Raw genomic sequence first — 19,149 nt, forward strand, 5'->3', positions numbered from 1 at the left:
GGTCCCCAGCTTCAGTGCCGATCGCTGTGCAGAATCGGCCCTTGCTCTCGGTGAGAAACGGGGCCGGAGGGCTCCGGGCGCTCGCTGCAAGCGTTATTAAATCCGCTCTGAGGGGAGAGGGCTCATATTTTCTCTGCCTTTTGCAGGTGTGAAACGAAGGCACGGAGAAACGAGCAGCGCCCGCTGATTCTGAGCGCCGTGTTTGCAAAACCGCCACCCTGATTTCTGGGAGAGCGGAGGCGGCCGCCCCCAGGCTCCGAGCCCGGCTCCGCCTGGGCACCTGTCTCCTCCCTTGCCCGGCTCCCTGCCCACCTCCAGGCAGCGCGTCCTCCTCGTGGCCCCCTCCGGGACCCGGGAGCCTGGGCGCTGTCTCCGCGCGGCTCCGGGGTCGTTGCTCGGAGAGCCCGGGYGATGCTCTGGGCCGGGCTCCCGCCCCGGCCGCCCGCCGGCACAGGCACGCCGTCGCTCCGGGTTGTTTCCAGCCTGCCTCACAGCAGGATAAACGAAATAATAGCTTTTAGGTTAAGGTAATAGACTTAAATGATAAAACACCACGGGAGTTTTAAGAACATGAAGGAATAGCTCTAAAGAGACAAAACTATATAAAATGAATACGAGCAAAACTGCAGTTCCTCGGGAAGCAGAGGTTTTGAGACACTTTGGTGCGTACAGCACGCAGAGGTTCAAAGCACCCCGATCAGGGCTGCTGTGCTTTTATCACCGGTCCCACCATGCAGCCGCGCTTTGGGTGCCGCGATTCCAGAGCCTGTGATCTGAGCGATTCCGTTCTGAGTGTCACTTTAACCRTGCAGCTAATCTGCTTTTTCCCTCCGCACTGATCTTGCTTAGATGGAACAATGTAGAATCAAAAGCTCCGTTTGTCTGAACTGATATAATGGGTTAGAATTATTTAACACCCTTGCATTCTGGTTCTGCACTGAATGCGTGTGCCACAGTCAGTTTTATATATATATATATATATATATATATATATGTATATATATGTATGTATCTCTGCATATGCAAAAGTATACATTGAGCAAAGCTTGTGAATGTCTGACTAAATTCAAATCTTTGCTAATGTACATTGAAACTTTTTAAGTTTTAACTAGATATTGTTGATTGAATCTAGTTCTAGGTTCATATCTTTAGCCCTTTTCACTCATGATTTAGCAGAAATACGTGTTTTAATCACCCAATACTGTCCTTTTGGACTCCTCTACAAGTGTACTCTCAGATTTTTCCCCTCCTACCTCTGATGGTACAAAAATTTTGTCGAATTTTCAGAATTTAGGTATGACCATGGATTTTTCACTTACTGTCCACCAAACATGCTCTTGGTGAGGATGGAGCAAAAGTAACCTGCATGAACACATAAGCTGATGCAGAAATACAGAGTGACGTAGGTTCACACTGGTGGTAGATCTGGTGTCTGGTGCTTTACAGGCTACCAAACTTCCCACTCCCACCTGCCACTGAGCAGCAGAAAGCACAATCTCATGGTCTCAAGTTATTTTTGGGCATCAAATGTGACAGTTTGGGAGGCCAAAACCAAAACAAACTCCTCTGACATTTTACAAGCTTCAGTTCAATGACTGTATTCAAAGAGAAAAGAGAGGATTTTTAAATAAAATAAAAGAAATGAAGAAGAGATTCCCCTACTGTTTAGGGTGGAATACATTCTGTTTTTCTCTGTGACCCTTTCAGTGTTTGTTCATATACTAGTTCAATTTTTTATTTTAGTCCTCAGTAAAGAAAGCATGAGCTTTTGAGAAATAATAAAGTGAAAAAAAAAATCTTTAGAAAAAGGCAGAGGGCTCCTGGGACCTAGGAAAATAGGAAAACCGCCTGAGAATCAAATGCTGTATTTTTTCTCTCCCTTTTCCACAGCAGGAGTCAATGAATTTGAAGCGTGCAGACTGATGGCCAAAAGTCATGGTGCCTCTCTCAGCAAGGGAGAAGCTACCCTTCTATCTAATGTAGTTGTTAAGCGCTTGGTGAGTGGGAGTTTTGTTTCTATGGGCAATGATGATCCAGTCTCCCAGTTTAGTTTGGTTCCTCAGTCAAACAGTATGGGGCTTGACTGGAACTTGCCCCCTTGAACTTCACAAATCGAGCTATGATTTCTCTGTTGCACTCATTTTGCAGATCCTGCTGGAGGAAGAGAGTGAAATAAATGGCTGCAGGAGTTTTTCAGTGTCATATTTTTTGTTGTTGCTCACTGAGATGCAAAGGAGAGTTTCCATCCAGGAAAGCACCAAGGTGCAGCAAGGAGAGGTTACTTCAACTACATGAAGGMAACAGCTTTGCAGATGTGCTCTGGATCAAATCCATAGCTCAGGAGGAAAATGCATAACACCATCTTCCTCTACATATCCCTGCAGCACCTAGCAYCCAGAGATTTCTGCTGCAAGTACATGAACTGCAATGGAGCGAGATGTCTTTTAGAAAACCTTGAATTGCTTCATGCAGATTAGAGAAGATTTAACTGGAAGGATGGAGAGACTTGTAGCCAAAATGTTTAACACACTGAGCAATCTTCAGATCCAAGATAAATGCCATGTCTACYTGATCATGGGTACCAGGAACGTGCGCCAGCTGCTGTGATTTCCAAGASGGCTGATTTTGGTGCTTAACTCCAGGAGAGGTAATTTGAAGTTGCATTTTGTATTGTTTTCTTGCACCCAGGCTTAAGCTCATATTAATTTKGGGGAAAGACCAGGAAGAGCAACACATCCACCTGGGCAATCAAGCTTGCTTGCAGCTTCAAACTCTGTCACAGGCAAAACAGTCTTGCCTCAGGGAATTTAAATTAATTTATTTCCAAATAGCAAAACTTAATTATTGATTTCAATATTGAGAGACAAAGAAGTAAGAAATTAAACACTTAGGTCACCRGTTGGCCCACAAGTTGGGGGCTAGATCCGCAGGGGCAGGGGCCTGGCACCACTGCAACATCGCTGGGGCAGGGACTGATGGCCCCGGGCCGAGCTGCAATAGGCTCCCAGACCCACGGGCAGGAGTGGGTGAAGCTCCAGGTGAGGCTGGTCAGGTCCATARGGGCTTATTAGAGCCCTCAGGTCTCAAGCAATCAGGTAATGTGGCATGGAACCAATTTACCATGTCTGTGTGACCTAGATTTYGGGTTTTGGGCTTCTTCTGTTTAAATTAAGAGCAGAGCAGCTCCTTTGGGCTTTCCTCATTCCTCTCCATTGGATTTACCATACTTTTTTGCCTGGCCTGTTTTCATGTCTTGGATAATGCAGTGTGCTGCCCCTGCCAGAACACATTTGCTCTGCTCCCGATTGCRCTCTCGCTGCCCGCCTTGCCTTCCTGCTGGCTCTCCGGCTCCCCCAGCTCTCCTCCTCTCCTTGCAAGCCCTCCCGATCCTGCTTGTCCAGCATGTCCCGCTTTGTTTTCCTTGCTCCTTCTGCTCTGCCGGTGTGCAGCCTCACTCCCTCTGCTTTCAGCATGCRTCTGTCTCCTCCCTTGCCTCTCCGGCCAAGGTGGCAAGGTGGGGTGTACTGTGAGTGCATCTGATTGATAGGCTTCTCTGATGCAAATACAGCTACAGCCTGACCCAGCACGCTACTGATGCAGATCCAAGCATAAGTTATTCAGCGTTTGGATGTGCAGTGCATCGTGCACCATTGTCACCAGTTTCGAGCCAGTGCAAAGGAGGCAGGATGCTGACTTYGGTAAGTCGCAGGTCAAGGCTGGCCTCAAGAAACCCTCTTTCTTTTGGTAACGCTGTGTATAGGAAGGTAAATTATTCACTCCAGCACAAAACTGAAGTGAACTATGGTGCTGCCTGAGTTTGGTTTTCAGCAGGGAAGGGAACAGAGGGGAATTTTGAAAGTTCCTCCAGGCAGTGTCACTGTGAAGTAAATGTAGCTGAAAGTAGAGCAGAAAACAAGATGAGACTTTGCCACTGCACACGTCTGCTATCATCTTTTCTTCCGGCACATCCAGGCTGCGTATGGTGCGTGCTTGCTTACAGCTCATTAAGGAAACACCTGAACGCCATCCCTGTCCAAGTTACTGTGCGTACCCGTCCAAAGGCCCAGCTGCAAGGGAGGCRTTTGTTTCCCTTTATAATTCTAGTAATTTTTAATAAGCAACTTGAAATTGAGTTCTTAATGAAATTCTCTGAATTTAAGAGATATTAATTATGTTCAAGAAAGAAAAAATCCCTACTCTGTGATTTGACCATAACATTTCATTAGTTTGTATCGTTCATTCCCAGCATTTCTGTTATAATTACATTTTAAAACAGCCTCCTTGGCTGAACTCCTTGCACTGAACTGAAAGCTGACTCATTCTCCTTTAAGACAAAGGGATATACTTAGCAGACTGACTGGCATGTCTCTGAATTTAAGAATATGCTGAATTTTGGGGTCATTTGCAGTTTCAGTCCTGTGGGAAAACAGGTCTGAAAGAAGTGTCAGTTCCTCAGATGCCTCTGAGGTTTTTAAACCTCTATCTTTGTTTTCTAATGCACGTGTTGCTAAAACAAGAACAAAGCAGCAGATGAGAAAATATAACGTTTCATTCCTAGATATGTATTTGTTCAGAAAGTAGTGATTTGACTTGTGATGTCATGGTGTCAAGCAAGTAGCCCCACTTAACATGTTATTGTTACTAAAAGATTGTTTTCAAAAATAACTTTTTTTCTCGAAATAGTCTGTGTAGCTTCCCATCTGGAAGTTTGTAAAGTAGTCATGACACTTCAAAGATTTTTGGCAGAAAAGGCTTCAAATAAATTCTTTTGATCCACAAATAAGCTGTTTGCAAGGCAATTTCATTAAGGTTAATTCATCAGCACTTCAATTTAATTGATCTGTTAAGTAATAACAACCTAAGCGTTTTTATTTTCTGTATTTTATTGTATGCAGTGTTATTTCTGTATTTTTTGTTTATTTGAAGTATTAATGGTTGTACTACCCAGGAATGAAGAATCTGCCTATGATATACTGTACTGTTAATCATCTTGCAATCATGTGTCTAGAGACTGCAGAGATAACAATCGCTGAATTTGGCTAAAATGGGACTATGATGGTCTCTATTTTGGTGAACAGAATTTCCAGCTATATTTCTGGGACGGTGTGATACTGGAAAAAAAAGCTTTTTTTCACACACTTAAGCAAAGAAATTTTCCAAAAGCACTTGGACATCAAATTTTGATGAAATGTAGGTGACAATAGTGTTTATATTCATGYGTCAGAGATAAATGGATATTTTTGTGAGAAAGACTTGAATGAACTGTTTCATTCTGCCATAGAGTCATGCAGAGAGAACTTAATGAAGTCTGATTGTGAGATTTGAGTAATACTGTCCAGAGAGAAAAGCCCTTTGAAATCAGGGGTGCAAGATTTTCAAACTCTGCTTCCACCCTCTTCTTTAAATCTTGTGCATAACCTCCGTGGACACGAGGAGGGCTGACGGAGGCGGTGTAAAGCAGTGTAGAGCTCCTGGGTCAGAGCACAGGCTCAAGGCTGCTCTGCAGCACGGGCTTGGTACGTCACCGAGTGCGCGAGGAGAGGTTCTCCTTGYGTCCAGGCATGCGGAGGTGCGACTTCAAGACACTGAGAAGAAGATGCAAGTAAGGGATGAAGATGGACAGGCTATTGCTCTTCATACCTCATTTTTCTTTGATGGGTCAGACATTGGGAATGAAGACAGCGCCTTCAGCGACAGTAGTGTGACACGGTAACAGAGGCGTGAGCCTTTACTTGCTTTACTAACCTCGGTGCGTTATGGAAACTGGCTCAGTTTGCTGTCCAACCTACAGAGCAGCATGGGAGTGGAAATCTAAGGCTACCAAAATTAATATTGGATATTCCCCAGTTCAGAAAGCAAACAGGTCGCTGGGGCAGAGCACTGCTTGCACTGCAGCTGTACCTACTCCCTGACCTGAGGCTACACTAGGGTCCCTTTRCAGCTCTATGAACATTCAAGTGATCCTTAAAATGACTGAAACTGGATAAATCTGTAATTTAGACCTCTTTTATGGTCCTTTCAAGCTGCCAAAGCTGTATAAAGCAACTTTAATATAACTCATGTTAAGAAACCTGATTGAATTATTGAGGCTAAATGGATAACCACAGATCAACRGAGCTTCAGGAATTGTTCACGTGTACCTTTAACTGTTGAGTAATTTGACTCATTTAAACCTGTTTTGCTGCAGCCTACGCTGAGCTTAAGTATTCTGTTTGCAGGCTAAATGCACATACGTATCGACATCTATTATGGCTCAGTTAGCGTATGGTGTCATGTTGAACTCGACCCTGTGGCTGAGCTCCAAGAACAAGTGCCACTGTGTCCAAGCTGGCTGTTGTTGAGAGGTTAATATCTGGGGCCTTTTTCTTCTCTGTGCAATTCAATCATCAGCTGTTTAGGTTTGAAGCAATGTGGCAGTAAAAATAGTTTATGGCAGTGCTGTAAGAAGGAAACGTGGAGCATGGCCGTCRCGATAAACACCCTTCAACACCCATTACTGTGAAGAGCACTAAAGCCTAAGTGACAGCCTAAAAAGAARGAAGTGTCATCTTTGATTCATACTACTGTTGAATTAAGCAATATAATCACTGACGAATCAATCATTACCAGTCATAAACAACCGGTTCGTTAGTTGGCCTTCCTAAGGCAAAGCCAAGGACCATTAACATGTTACACGTTGGGCTGTTAACAGCAATAAGAATCAACTCAACACTATCAGGAGAATTACCAATAATAAAGACCAATTTCTAACGTTATGAGATGTAAAGCAGGATCAGAATATCAGACTAAATCCAAAGCACAAAGAAATCTATCTATTGTAAATAACATTTGGGGAAATTTGAGACTTTGAGCATTTTAAACTGCAATATTTTTAGGAGAATATCCTGAAGTAAGCAGAAGTATCAACTCTTTAAAATTACCGTTTTGTTGGAAAGACTATAGGTCTTAGGAAGGCTAAAAGATGTGTTTAAGTGGGACTGACAACTTTTCCTTATTCTGAAAACAAGGAAGTAATTCCCTTCTGCATGATTTTAAATTAAGAAATAATCTCTACTGTAGTTTCTTTTTTCTTTTTTTTTTTTGGGGGGGGAGAACATCTTTTGCTGGATATGCACTTTAAATTACAGGAGCATTATGTAGGACAGAATAGATGATTTATTAAAGCAAGAGCCAACCCACTTGTGGAAAAGCTGAGGATTTCCAACAGTGACTCTTACTCTGATTGCTTAGCTTCTAGGCTACAGATAACTAAATATCCTCAAGAGGGGATAACAATGCCAGATTTTTATATTATTAATTTATTAATTGTAAACAGTTTTAATCTCTTGTTAGATACGCTTGTGTCTTACTTGTTTCTCATATGTTGCAGCATCTCAGCATGCCAGTTATTCTTGTCTTTTTGCCTTTTCTATTCCTAACACTTGCTCGTTTATTATGCATTGAAAAAATGAAAACATTCAAAAAAAAAAAAACACAAATGAACCACAGAGCTACATATACGTCCTCACTCTTCCTTCTACATATGATGTAATTCCATTCTACCCCAATTTCATCCCTCTCCTTCCCTCGTAAGTCTACATGAATCAAGAAATCCATCCCACTGCTTGTACTTGTGAAACATACCGCTCAAAAAGAAAGAAAAACCTTTCACAAATGCCAACAAGCTTGAGAAGATTATTTCAGATAACAGTGTGTGATTTAAGGCACAATTCTCTTGGCACTTCCAGTAGACAAACCCTCTTCATTTCACCTCTTGTCTCATCTTTACTAAATTAGAGGAKTAATAACACAGGCCACGCAACCAGGGTAGTGACCCACATGGCATGAGACGATTGCCAAGTTGACTGTAGCTGCTAGACAAAGATCTAAAGGGCAAATTTGAATTGCATCTAGAAGGGAACTGGAGAGCCCCTGCAGACCCTGGAGCATGGAAGYAATCTTTTTCTTTCAAGGATGCTGAAGATAATCAGTAACATCTCTTGAACTGAGCATGTTACTACTTGGGAGTATGGGACCCGACAGGTTCTGGAAGTGAAAAGTCCTATGAGAAGTCATCAAGGATGGACTCGCTGTGGTATACCTTCATCTAAAGCTCCTTAATCTTCTACTCTTCCCAGCAGAAGGGATGTTGCCAGCTGGAGGACTGTTAAAACATTATTTAGGGACAAGAAGAGGTGAGTGAAAGTTGGAAAACAGCAAAGCAGTAACGGCAGCTCTGTTTGGCAGTTGGCCATTTAAAAGGCAGTGTGGTGGAGCAGCCATCCAGGCCTGCCAGCAGCCAGGAGCGTGAAGAGGACTCTGCAGGGTCAGAAATGCGACCCACTCCTAGTTCAGTTTGCAAATATAACTGCAGAGCTCAGGAGTGCCTTTTTTTTTTTTTTTTTTTTTTTTTTTAATAGCAAAGAGCTCTGTCTGAAAGAGAGAATACAATCCAGGACAGTATTGATTAGACATAATCTGGATTGTTTCAGTGATGGACTGCTGCTTTGGATGAAATTCTGTTTCTGAGGAATAGTGTTTCAATTTGTAGGTTATTTCTGAAATATGTTACCAGAGTTTGCTTTGTTTTGTTTGTTTTTATTATTTATCTATTTATAACATAAACTTCTCAGGTCATCTTTGTCTTTAACTTGTGTACGTACTGAGCACAGCACAATGCAAACGTGACTTCCAGCCCTAACATATTACAAATAATACATAACTAGTGCCTTTTTAAAATCTAAAACYGAACCTCTCCCTTCCTGATATGAAATATCATGTCGTTAGTCTTTGTTTTTCTACATGTACTTTATGAATACTTTATTTCTCAGTTGCATCACTTCATTTACTCTAATTATATGTTTTTTGTATGAAGGAGGCTATCAGCAGAGCGTTTCCAAAAACTAGATGCAATATTATTTTTGTATTTTAGGATAAACACTAGCAGGTTTGCCCTGCCTTGATGCAAATGTAAAATGCATCATATTAATGAAGACTCTAGATCAGAGCCCTGCACAGTGATTATGTTTTATGCATGAGTTTTCTGCTCATCCAAGACACATCAAAGGTTCATCACTGACCACTGATAAACACATTCATCCTCATTTGAAAGCTCTGTTCTAACTTTGTTGCTCTTCTTGTCTTTCCTAATGGTCTCTCAGCAAACAACCCTTGTCCTGGGAGATGCTGCAGTCCAAAGCTGGGTCGCTGGCTCTGTCACCCTGGCTCTGTTCCTTGCAGCAGCTGTGGGATTCAAGGTGCGTTGTTTTTCAGGCTTTCTTTGTTAGGTGAGAATTTTCCTATACTTTATTGCATACTTTTCTATCCACCTTCAAAACCTGAGGGCTTCACTGAGCCCTGGGACTGGTGCACGTCATCGCACTGTGCTGAGCTGTGAGCGTGGCCACTCACTTGTCTGAGAGTTGGCCTTTAACTAAACCTGCCACCGTCAGCGCGTTGAAAGCTGGCTGAAGGAGTCCAGCTCGCAGGGTTCCYCTCTGCAGGCCAGGGCATCCAGCAGCAATGTTTGGGAGGGTGGAGGGGAAAAGGTTTGTGTTTTTAAGTGCCTCTCCATTGTCTCTTCCAGTTTATTTGTTCTTCTCTTGCGCACAGTAGCATGGCTGCTTTCTTGCTCTCTTCCTTCTCAGTTTCCTCTTCTCTCTGGTTTGGGTGCCATTTGGACATGAAGAGCATCTGCTCTCTTGTTGGGGGTAATGGAAGGGAAGGCAGATATAAGTGGAGGATAAAAATTCCAAAGTGTTGGATTTCAAAATTAAATGTGTGGGTTTTTGTCCTGAAAGAGGTATTGGGGCATTGTGAGGTCCTAGAATTAATGCAGACTGCCCTTATTAAATGAGTAGTTGCTTCCATAGTTATGAAAGAATTTATGGAAGACCATAGCAGTTCAGCACATAACCGCTTAAAATACATTGCGAGGCTAATCATACAGCTGCCTGAGAGCTGTGCAGGGACTACTGAATTAATCAGGTGCTTTGGGTTATGAAACACTGCAAAAAGGAAAAAAAAAAAGAAACTAAAAAAGGAAAAAAGGAAAGCATGTCTGCTCGCTGAGCTGCCTGTAACTGAAATGGTACCCAGGGACCCCTTTAACAGTAGTCAGCAAAAGAAATGACCTTCATTATCGAAATGCTGACTGGGYGCTTTCAGGGGTCTGCTTACCCGCCTCTCAGCAAAAGAAATACCGGRGAAAAATGTGTGCTTGGACTAAACAGCGATTCATAGCCTGCAAATTGACTGGTTTGAAAGGAGGATACTGGCAGCGTCCCATTTGGGCCTGTGAATGACAGAAGGGTTTGAGCTTTGTTGCTGACTGCCTGGCACATTATTTAATCTATTTAGTCTCCAATTCTAAAAGGGAAAAATGAGTGTAATAAAAGGGGAAGATAGGCACAATAATTCTTTTCTCACAGTTTCTGTCATATCTTTTGAGTTTGTAAGCTCTTCAGTGCAGGAACYACCTCTTGATATGAATATCTGGGCACATGTGGGGAGACACTGCAGGAGTACTGTGCTGTATGTGTTATGTAATAGGTAATTGATAGGTATTTTATTACTTATTAGATCATGAATGTAAAGTTGGTGTARCGTGACATATATTCCTCTCTAGCTGCTGGCATTGCGTAGAGCATATTGGCACGGAAACAGGCAGCACAGGCTCAGGTACGAGCCTTTCTGGGGTAGTTCCCTGAGTCTGTTCGTTCAGGTAGGAGGCACACTAATTGCTCGTAGTAAAGTGAATTTTTCCTGAGGTGTCCGTACACAGGAAGCCGCTTTGAAAGAATCACTGCAGACCAGCTTATTTTGCCATAGCTGCTACAGTCAATTCCCCTAAGCGTGTTAGCGGGGCTGTCCATCAGGACGCTATAATAGAACTGCCAAGCTCCCCAAAGCTGAATGGCCAAGAGAGTCTTGGGATCTCCTGGGAAACTGAAGGGTGTTGTTCAAATCACTGACTGGAACAAAGCAAATAAATCCACAGGTTCTTGTCATACATTTATTTCCCCACATCCCATTATATGCTGACTTTCAACATCACAGAGCAGCTGCTTTTGGACAAACTAAATGACATGCTCTTCCTACTCCTAAGCTTTATGAAACCCTTTTACCCTTGAAGATTGCAAGGGCTTTTCTGACTTCCTTGTTCCCATGTTCATGGGGCGATCACTAGTGGTGGCAGAGCCTGCRTAAACTTCTAGAATGAGAAGGGGCAACATCCCCCTCTTTGCTGTTCAAAACCATTCGCAGGATTGTGCATCTGCACGGTATATCCCTGTTACAGCTGAAAACCTCTGGTACTGCATCACATTTCCATGAAAGGCAATGAGTGTGTGCATCCCTCTGCAGTTTTGGGAAGGCCAGAGCATAAGTGTTCATGTTTCCTAATTTTCTTGAAAGCATTTGATGGGATTCATATCACTGGGCTTTGTCTGAGGCATGTAGTTTAAAAGTGGTTCCTCATCACACTCAATAGCATGAGATACTTATAGAGAAAATTATCTTTTCTAGACACGTGCATTAGGATAGGATGAATCAACTGTAAGCAACATCCTCTCTTCARCTGTTTCATAGAGCCATATGATCAATTCAGACCCATCCGCCATGAGAGACAATTCTCACCCTGAAGGCTTTACAACTTAGGCAGCCAAAAAGTTTTGGGGAAAGTGATGAAGATGAGCATAATCATTGCCATACAGCAGCAGGACTAAGCCGAGCTTCTCAAAGATATATTTATATCTCTGACTCCCACTGAAGAGAGGAGTACTGAAGGGCTTGGCAGAAGCAGATAGATTTACAAAAGGATCAAGATTTGACAGAGACCAGTCTCCAGTTTTTTAAGAATGAAGTGAGGGTGGAGGAGAGAAGGCCTTCCAAGTCTTGCACCATGTTTCACTGCCAAGTGCTGCCTGCAGACAGCAGAAAACCTGAGCTCCCACTTTCAGGTGGGCTCCCGTGGAGGTGTCTAAGGAAGATACTGGGGCAGGAATTAGGGTAGGAACTTCTATTTGCAGTGTTAAGAAGCCAAACCGAGCAGTTCCATTGCCCTCGAAGGGTATCAGATTCACTGTTTAGAGATAGGCAAAACTCAACAAAGATTCCCCTAACATAAGCCAAAACTGTGCTGAGCTTTGAAAGTAATTCAGAGTTTTACTTTTGCCCTTTTTTGTTTATCGTTGCAAAAGCTAACATTTTAGAAATAACGGAAAATTAAAAAGGATGAATTAAACAAAGTCATACTGGATCACAAGCACCTCTTTGTCGTTATTCATTAGATGGTATCGTCTTTCATTGACTCGTAGTCCTGGACTCRTCACAAGACACTCTTCAATGCGGGAGCACAGATGTTATTGGGGTGGCAATGATGTGGCAAGGCCTGTATGATTCCTACATTTCTTGGTCTCCTTTTGCTAACCTGTCTCTTTCTGAAACWGTTTGTGGTTTACAAGTTCCATGAGTGCTCAGACAGCACCTAGAACCAATARTACTAATAGCATGAATCCTCTTAATAATCTGATGTGAATGCCAAGCTCCATGTCATGATGGAAAATGAGGGGTTTTATGATTTTCYTGTGACAACTACCATCTTCTATACCCCTAAATTGTTTTGTTGATGTTACTGATGTTGTTGCAATCTATATTGTTGTATCTGATGGAAGAACAGCTGGTCAATTATTTCCTACAGCCAGTGGCAACGTTTAGGGATTTGAAAGCTGTGCACAAAACAAAATTCAGACAATATAGGAATTGGTTAATTTGTATATTATACACTAAAAAATAGCACCAGCTGCCTTAAACTAGKGGGTACATAAGACAGTTAATCCACTGAGGCATTATTGTAATGTATACATTGAAGGAAGGAACCCAGGTGCAGCATAGATGTGAAAAGAATGTCTCCTCTGAATGATCGCGGTGTTGGGTGGCCTCAGAGTTTGTAACAGATGGATTCCTACAATCCTGGTCATGGCTTCAGCTGTCTATGATATTTCAATTTTATTTGACATCCAGTTTGTTGCCTGCCAAAGCCCAAGTAAATGCATATGAAAAACRTTGTGCTGAACAGTTTGTAAAATGGGGAAGTAGGGCACTGACAAGGTCAGCTGTGATTGAATCAAGACCAGTGAGTGGTCATCATACTCAAGTATCAGATTTGCTTAACTGATAAAGCTGCAGCACTTGCATTTCCCATAATAATGTGCGAGTACATACAGTCTTATTGGATAGGAGCTAACAAATCTGTTAAATAATTCGTATCACTGAGAATGAAGGCCAGATCTTGATAAACTTTCAAAGTTAAAACCAAACTTTGTAGTTTGCAAGCACTGACAGACTTTGCAGAATTTAATTGTTAATTTGTAAGCCTTTAATAGCTGCCAAAAGCTGTGAGGTTATGTTTAGCCCATGAATTTGTTCTCCTGCTCTAATGCATCTTGTGACGTAGCTCTGATTGGTGTTATCCAATACCTTACTGAGAGAAGAGACAGATGGGGTTATGAAGAAGAGGTTTCTTCTAAATTCATGTCAGCATTTAGYGACTCAGTTTATTTCAGAATTTATTTTTTACCACAGAGCAAATAGATATTCTTTCACTTTATATACCAGAAAACTGTTGCAACATAGCTACAGGGCAATAAATGAAGCATGCTGAAGTCTTAGTTAAAGGACAAGGACTTCAGATAGCTGGTGGTCTGCATTGACAGCTGGCCAGAGACTGTGATCGTTCTTGCAGGAAAAACATTTTAACCACTAGCAGTTTAAAAGGTGCCGAACTGCATCACCTTGACCTTAAGCTGAGCAGTCCCGTCGAAACTGAAGGGTGACAGTGGAAAGACGCTAGCGTTTTCAAGATGTTACTTGCCAGCTGCTCTTTAGTTGTGAAGGGGTTATATGTAGCAAAATAAACTTTTTTTCCAACATGCTGATCTTTTTAAAAGACACGGTTACTGTAATTGGACAGTGGACTGACTATTCCTTGAAAATTAGCATTCAAGGCCGTTATTTACAAAGACGATGCCAGCCATTTTGCCTCAAGATGAGAGAGAAGAGGAGCAAGGCAGATTAATGAGGGCCTTCTGCCGGGTCAAGGCACAACACTGAGCTGATGAACTTAAAATTACTGAGGAAATAAAATTGCCTGCAAAATTTGCTGGAGGTCTCCKGAGAGAAATTAATGTGATGAAGAAACTGCAGAGGAGGGAGCAATTACTGGAGAAAGAGTGAGTGCTTCTCAGGTGTGGGAGGTACTGGGGAAGAAATGAACCCAGTACATGATATGTCCTTGAGAACTGGCACAGGAGATGGCGAACCTCTGGTCATGCACCCTGCTGTGTCCYGCTTTGCCTCTTGGAGAAGAGGGGGGCCAAGCTACGCCAGCAGCAGGATCAGCCTGCTCTGCTCCATCTGTACATCCCTGTGCTGCCACTGAGGGTTGCACAGATTTCCCACGTGTAGGTTTGGCTGCAGAACAGCCAAACGCAGCTGATGTGGAGTACRAATTCCGACCAGAACATGCAGAATGGCATAAGTCAAGTTGCACTACTAGTTGAACTACTAAGGGACAATATGCTATTGTCTTTTTACAAGAGAACAAAAGGTCTCTGGTAATATCCTGCATGAGTTGGGAGTCCTGCGTTTCAGAAAAAGCCTCTGTTGTTTTAGACAGACCCAACCGATCCTTTCTAACACGCTGAACTGGTTAGAGACACCTACAGTGGGACTAAAGCCCAGTGTGAACAATTTTCCCTTCCGATCTAAAGCACAAATATCATGTAAACTGTGGATAATAATATCAATAGTCTAAGTTAATGGGCTAGGAAAGATCAATATATCGTCCGTATTACTTGAGGAGAAGCAGAGTGAATCCGGGTAGTCCGAGAAACATGACTCACTCACAGCTTCAGGTGAAACATTGTTACCAAAAAGGTAATAAATTGGTCAATATTAATTTTTCTGCCACCTGATGGACAATTTTGGTGAGATGATAAAGAAATATTACACTGTATTCCCAGCCTGTGTCACCATGTTACAGAYGTGCATATCATAATCTTGGCCAGAAAGGGTTGTGGAAAGCACATTTCTGAAGAGCCATCATTTTGCAAATTTTGCATAGTCTTCTTGAGAAGAACTGTGCTTTCAGAAGCAAGCCCAGTATTTATTTTCTGACTTCATTAAGAGGGATTCAGCACAGCTTGATCATCACCACTAATATGCGAAAGGTGCAAGGCTAGCTTTGTGATTCTAGACATTTGCACAAATGTCTTCTTTGAACTTTCCTAGGCAGAACATGAAGAACATTTGAGCTCCCATTCAGTTCCCATTTGTGACTTTTCAGCATGCAGAATTAATWGAATTTGATATTTACACACTTTAGTTAATGCTTCATAAGCAGCATCTTGTACAAAAACAGAAATTAGGGAGAAATGTATCAGTATAAAACTTTAGATGTTCCATTCCTTTTGAGTAAGTTAATACAGATTTACATCATTGTCACTGCTGAGGGGAAATTGTGGCCAACAAGAAGTATGCAGGAATTTTGTGCTATAAAAGGAAGAGTTCCGATAAAAATGTATGGTACTTTATGCTGAGTAATCTTGGCTATTAAAAAAAAGAAGTAGAAATAAATAAGGTTTTCAAAGTAATTTCTGCCTGCTGAGCACCAATGATTCTGGAATATCGTATAAAGTAATTAAGCACATACTAGATCATAAGGTTCAGTGCAGAAGACTGAGGATTATAACTATCCATATGCTGTGCTTCTGCATTACCGTAMCTTTGCCATTACATCCAACCTAAAAAGCACTTGGCCTCTCTAGAGTCTGCCCAGCTTGTCCCCTGTGGCTGATCGCTTGCTGCCTTTGGTGGAGCAGCAAGTTCTGCAGCCCATCGGAGACCTGCTGCCAAGAGATAGGACATCACCTGTTTAAACACAGCTGAGGAAAGGTGGGGACTGAAATGCAGGATGTCAACACGCAGCAGTTTGCCAATCAATAGCTGCTGATTTCTCGAGGATACAAAGCGAATGCTCCAAAAGTAATTGCTGGAAGCCGACGTTATTGCCTGAGGGGGGAAAAAAATCAAAGGGAGAGGATAGTTTTAAAAAAAAAGCAAACTCGTCTGTGAGTGATTACTCCATACAGAACACTCTAGATTAAATTTTTCTATGAAGATTAACTCAGCAACATCTTTCCTTGGTAGCAATGATTTCACAGTCCAGTTCTTAAGGCAAATACATGAAGCTTGCTTTTGCTACATAATATTAAACAAGTRCCAAATGCAGGTATTGCCTTGACCTCTGGTACTTCATTTTTCTGTGCCCACTCAGTCACACTTAGTTGAACCAGATGCCAGTAGAATACCACCCTTTGGTCTTATTAGTGTGTTTCTACCATCACTTTTGGAGCTTGAGGCAACAGGACTGAAATCACTGAACAAGTCAGAACATTCATTACAAAAGATTACATWCTGCATCTTTAAATTGGAAGGAAATTCTTTGTTTCACCACCCTTTATTTGAGAGCATGTTCTCTTGCGAAGTGGGGAAGGAGAAAAAAATAATTACAAAAGCAATTTTTAATACCCAAGGATGAATGTATTAAGACCTATTCATTGTTTGTTTGTTTTTCTTTCTTTTTAGAGAAATGTAGAATAAGCGTACTTGCCAGTATGACATGCTGCAGACTTGGGAGAAGAGGTAGGGTTTGAAAGTTGGGGATCAGGAGAGCTGCAGTACCAAAAAAGTGCTGGATTTGAAAAATTTGCGTCTTCTACAGCTCATGTTTTTCTGTAGTCCTGAACACAAAGATCTTTGTAGGAGTTTTTTTTTTTAATAAAAAACAGTTCCTTTGCCTATGCACTCATAAAGCTATTTTAAAATCCTTTCTTTTACTGCTCTTTCTCTGACAAAAAAAAGGGGGAGGGGAAAAAAAAAGTAACATAAAATCAATTGTCCTTTAAAATTTTACAATTTTTTTCTACAGGATTTTTAAAGCAGATCAATTTTTTTTAATTATCTTCTGTTCACGTTACAGTTTCCATTTTGGTCACGCGAAAGAATTTGAAACTGCAGTGCAGTGAAATCCACCCTGGTGGAGCCAAGACCTCCCTGGGAGGCCAYAGGGCTGTGTCTGGAGAGCTCCAGGGAGACCCTGCACTGATYGCGGTTACTGCAAGCCTCACTTGGAGTGTTGCAATCTAAAGAAAGGGCAAGTTTCATTGCAATCTAGAGTAATTCCAAAGCGTTGAATCAAACCGTCTCATGCTTACCAGATACAAAAWTCCTGATTTCAAATGGCTCTTATGTAGGATGGGTAATAAGGGAGAAAATTARTTGCATGGTGCAGTTGAGTGCAGATACGTGTTTGTGGACATATATGACAGATATCGTTCATCTTTATGTAGGCCTTATCACATATTCTTATYGAGGAAAGTATAAAGCATCAGCTTGACTTGAATTTCAGAGTAGAAACATCTTAAGTGCGTTGTCAGTTAAGGATGTCCTGCAATATGTTTTAAATTGGAACCTCAGTAATTTTCTAATAGGGAAGTGTTATAAACATTCTCTGCTCCCCCGTACACACACACGTATTTGTCAGCACTCGTTTCCACCGCGAATGTCGTGGACTCGTGGTGCAGGACGGGTACCAGACCGGGCAGGAAGAGGGGGGCGGTGCGGTACGGGGGCTGGCTCCCGCGGCGCAGCGGCTCCTCCGTGCAGCAGCCGCGGGGCCGCCTGCTCCGTACCTGCTCGCGCTGGCTTYGCTGGGTGGCAGCTGCCCGCGCAGGGCCGATACGCGCTGGCTTTGCTAAGCCCTTACCGGCTCGGGCTTCGCCACGCCAGAAGGCGACGTCGCTGGTCACACACCTGCAAAGGAGAAACACAGGACACAGGTCTCAGACGGAAATCTTTGCGTCGTGCTGCCTCTCAGCAATATTCTGGGGTCAGAATTACCGATCGTTTTGCATACCATCTTTTTCTCCATATGAATAGAAAACGTTGCCATATTTTGAAGATTAAAAATTATAATTCTTTATTCAAGACCTCTGTTGAATTGCCTACATTTTTTTTGTCTTCCTTACTGAGTGTTAGGGTATTTATTTGTGGCAAAACAGAAGTTATTCCATATAGTTAGCTTGAGTTTCTGCGCTGTCCATCCAGCAATGTTACGGTCAAGTTTTTGTGACATTACCCATTTGTCTCCATAGGAGCAATTTTGAAATCACAAATATGGGTTGTGACATTAATGAATAAATAAGGAGGGAACTGTGCTGATTAGAAGAAAGGCCTTACAAATCTTTACAATCAGCAGCAATAACAATAGAAAAAAATGCATGGCATCATATAAAAAGTGAGAAAATTTTCAACATTACAATTGAAAACTCAACCAGTTCTGCACTGTTTCTTTACATTAGCCAAGATCAGTCTTCATGAGGCTGTATTCTGCCTCAGAGAAAAATAGCTATTGATGAGAGTTTCAATTTCAAATGATGAATTTGCATTCCAATAATAACATTTGAACAGTTTTAGATTCTAAATTATGTAAAGAAAGTAATTTAAAATAAACTTGAATATGACAGTGAACAAAAATATTTTCTTTTCTACATTTGATTTTTAAATACTTAATACTGATAGACTTTTTTTCATGAGCTGAAAGGAAATTAAGCAGAAGCCTTAGGCAAAACAGCTTCTCATCTTAATAAAACAATTTTATTACGGCCAATTTTCTGCTGTTCATCTACAGGGTATAATGAACCCTGACCACTGGTTGGCCATATAGCAAAGATGTCATATTCRTGCTGAGTTTGATGCTTATTGTTATGCTACAACTGATTAGAGCTATTTGTTGGACTGGTTCATCTTACATTTTCAGCATCGGGGGGGGGGCAGCACATTGGGGGACAACATCCACCAGCCCCTCATCGTTTCAGGAGATGGAACACTGAAGGGAATTTTGGCTGATGCAGTGAGGAGGTTCATTTTCCTCCTGGTTGCTGCAGCCCCTAGGACGTGGGTGACCTGTTTTCCAACCATATTTTCCTTCCAGCACAATGGATGGTGCTGTGAGGATCSCAGCTCATCTCGGTAAAAACACTGGGAGCACAGTACTATTGATCTGTGTTTGGGACACGCACGCCCAGGTGAGGGTAGCCTAGCAGAAAC

The 19,149-nt window shown here is 42.1% G+C and overlaps 1 long non-coding RNA gene across 1 annotated transcript; it reads left to right on the plus strand.

Moving 5' to 3' along the window:
• The first annotated feature begins 1,761 nt into the window (after positions 1–1,761).
• LOC146599836 (uncharacterized) lies at positions 1,762–17,186 on the plus strand. The gene is made up of 6 exons (XR_014894917.1): positions 1,762–1,997; positions 2,149–2,647; positions 3,569–3,698; positions 9,141–9,236; positions 16,627–16,683; positions 17,021–17,186. It is a non-coding gene; the product is annotated as an uncharacterized LOC146599836 (long non-coding RNA).
• Positions 17,187–19,149: the final 1,963 nt, after the last annotated feature.

The sequence above is a fragment of the Rhea americana genome, unplaced genomic scaffold (assembly GCF_003343005.1).
Source record: "Rhea americana isolate MKP2758 unplaced genomic scaffold, rheAme1 scaffold_131, whole genome shotgun sequence".
NCBI classification, from domain to species: Eukaryota; Metazoa; Chordata; class Aves; order Rheiformes; family Rheidae; genus Rhea; species Rhea americana.